Source organism: Gorilla gorilla, chromosome 23 (genome assembly GCF_029281585.2).
Source record: "Gorilla gorilla gorilla isolate KB3781 chromosome 23, NHGRI_mGorGor1-v2.1_pri, whole genome shotgun sequence".
NCBI classification, from domain to species: Eukaryota; Metazoa; Chordata; class Mammalia; order Primates; family Hominidae; genus Gorilla; species Gorilla gorilla.
In genome coordinates this window covers 15036691-15039660 of record NC_086018.1, presented here as the reverse complement: position 1 = coordinate 15039660, position 2970 = coordinate 15036691, and the positions used below count along the sequence as shown (strand labels likewise).

The following is a 2970-nucleotide window of genomic DNA, read 5'->3' as shown; positions in this document are numbered from 1 at the left end:
TAATGTTCCCCACTCTCTAAAAAAGATATTTACGTCCAAGTTCTTAGATACTGGAAATACATTACAATTCATGGCAAAGAGAATATAAGGTTGCAAATGGGATCAAAATTGCTGATATGCTGATGAAAAATAAGAAGACTATTATGAATTATCATGGTGGGCCCAGTAGAATCATAAGCATCAAAAACCATGGAAGAGTGAAGAATAAACCATATCAAAGTGATAGATCATGAGAAAGACTCAATTGGATATATTTTTAATTGTTTGCTTTAGTGAGTCTTTCCACTTTAGCATACATTTTATTCAATTCGACTGTGCAAATGTGATTCATTTTATATGCCTGTCACTGAATTGGGTGCTAAAAATAAAATGAGAGAACACAAAATAACAAAAATTGATTTCTAAAGATGGAGGGCAAAGGGCATTAGGAATATAGATAGTGTGCACCCTATACAGGCATGATTGTAAATGTATTCATTATATATAGAGAGTAACAATTATATATATATAATTATTTGGCTTAGAAAAGAGTGCAGGGGGTACATTATCAAGAATTTAGCATCAAGGTTAATCAAGAATAAGTGAGTAAAATAAAAATAATAATGATGGTAATAATTTCAAACACTGAAGAAAGAACATTGGTGATATGAAGTCATTTTTTTTCAGATCTACAAAGTATGTTTCTTCTATGCCATTAGGATGAACACAGTTTTCACTTATGTTATCTTTTAAAAATGCCTTTAATTGTCAAGCTAGCATTAGAATCTCAGCCAACATCTTCCATCTTCTCTTCCACATTTTTACATTCTTTCAGGATCACAGGCCTAAGACCCATGACCTGGTCACCTGTCATTTAGCCTTTGTGCACCTAGTAATGCTCTTCACTGCAATGGAGTTTTTGTCTCCAGACATGTTTGAGTCACTGAATTTTCAGAATAACTTTAGATGTAAAGCTTTCTTTTCTTTTCTTTTTTTTTTTGGAGACAGAGTCTCGCTCTGTTGCCCAGGCTGGAGTGCAGTGGCGCGATCTCAGCTCACTGCAAGCTTCACCTCCCGGGTTCACGCCATTCTCCTGCCTCAGCCTCCCAAGTGGCTGGGACTACAGGCGCCTGCCACCACGCCCGGCTAATTTTTTTTTGTATTTTTTAGTAGAGACGGGGTTTCACCGTGTTAGCCAGGATGGTCTCGATCTCCTGACCTCATGATCCACCCGCCTCGGCCTCCCAAAGTGCTGGGATTACAGGCGTGAGCCACTGCGCCCGGCCTAAAGCTTTCTTCTATTTGCAGAAGGTGATGAGCGGCCTCTCCATCTGCACCACCTGCCTCCTGAGCATGCTCCAGGCAATTACCATCAGCCCCAGCACCTCCTGGTTGGTGAGATTTAAACATAAATTTACAAAATACGATATCCTGGGGCTTATTCGTTTTTTGGTTTAGCAATTTGTCTTTCAGTAGTGACATGATAATCTACACTGTAGGTTATTCCAATGACCCAGATAATTTTGAATATCAGCAAATATTGCACATTTTTCCCAATGAATGTCCGCATCAGGGCACTATTTCTTGTGCTGTCATTATCCAGAGATGCCTTCTTCATAGGAATCACGCTGCTCTCAAGTGTATACATGGTCATTCTTTTGTCCAGGCATCAGAGGCACTCCCAGCACTTTCACAGCAGCAGCCTTATATTAAGGACCTCTCTAGTGAAAATGGCCACCAAGACCATCCTGATGCTGGTGAATTTCTTTGTGCTGATGTACTCAGTGGACTTCATCCTCTCATCATCCACAATGCTGTTATGGGTAATTGGCCCTGTTACCTATGGTGTCCACAAGTTTGTGGTCAATGCCTATGCCACTGTCAGTCCTCTGGTGCTAATCAGATCTGATAAAAGAATCATCAATATTCTGCAAAAGTTTCAATGGAAGTGTCATCTATTTTTAACAAGTTGGTGATAAAATTTTCTAAAAATTATTTCTTTGTAATCAATTAAATTATACAAAAAGCACATAATTTTCTTTCTGATTTAAATAAAACATGTGAATTGTACTTATATAATATCTCAATATCTTTTAATTTTTTGGTGCCAAGAACTATGTGCTTTCCTCAGTTCAATGTCCACTATGATTTTGTATTCTCAAGGTCTGTCTCTCACCCCTTCATTTTAATTTTACCTTTATACAGGAAAATGTTATTTTCTTCTTGAGTACACTCTTATGCGGCTCCTATTGGCAAGCAAATCTCTTAGTTTTAATTTTTGAAATTATTTTAATTTTTCTTATTTATTGAAGATATTTAGCTATATTCAAATTCTAGCTTGAATAAAAAATTTTTTAAGCATAATTTTAAAATTTGTTTTTAATTGAAAATAACATTGTGTAAGTTTATTATGTATGTTTTGAATTACATATACATTATAAAATGATTAAATCTAGCTAATTAACAAATGCATGATCTAAAAGTTATTGTTTTTTGTGGTGAAAACACTTAACATCAACTACCTTTTCATTTTTCAGGACTGCAATATATCATAATTAAGTATGTCTGCCGTGCTGCATAACAGATCTTGTAAAATATATTTCTTCTATCTAATAATAATTATGTTTCCTTTGACCAACATCTTTCCATCCTGTCCTCCCCACTAACCACTGCAGGCTCTGATAACCACCATTCTACTCTCTACTTCTAAGAGATAAGCTTGTTTAGATTCCACATTTAATAAATTCCTGTGTTATTTGTCTCTCTGTGTCTGGCTTATTTCACTTAACGTAATGTCCTTCAGGTTCATCTATGTTGTCTTAAATGGCAGAATTTTATTCTGCCATTTATTTTATTATGCCATATATTTGTGGCCAAATAGCATTTCATTATGTTTACATGCCATGTTGTCTTATCCATTTATTCTTTGATGGGCACTGTGATTGATTCCATATCTTGGCCATTGTCAATAGTGCTGTAACAAACATGGGA

The 2970-nt window shown here is 35.8% G+C and overlaps 1 pseudogene; it reads left to right on the top strand.

Annotated features, from left to right (window-relative positions):
* Positions 1 to 718: 718 nt before the first annotated feature.
* LOC129523526 (putative vomeronasal receptor-like protein 4) lies at positions 719 to 1955 on the top strand (annotated as a pseudogene).
* The last annotated feature ends 1015 nt before the right edge of the window (positions 1956 to 2970 follow it).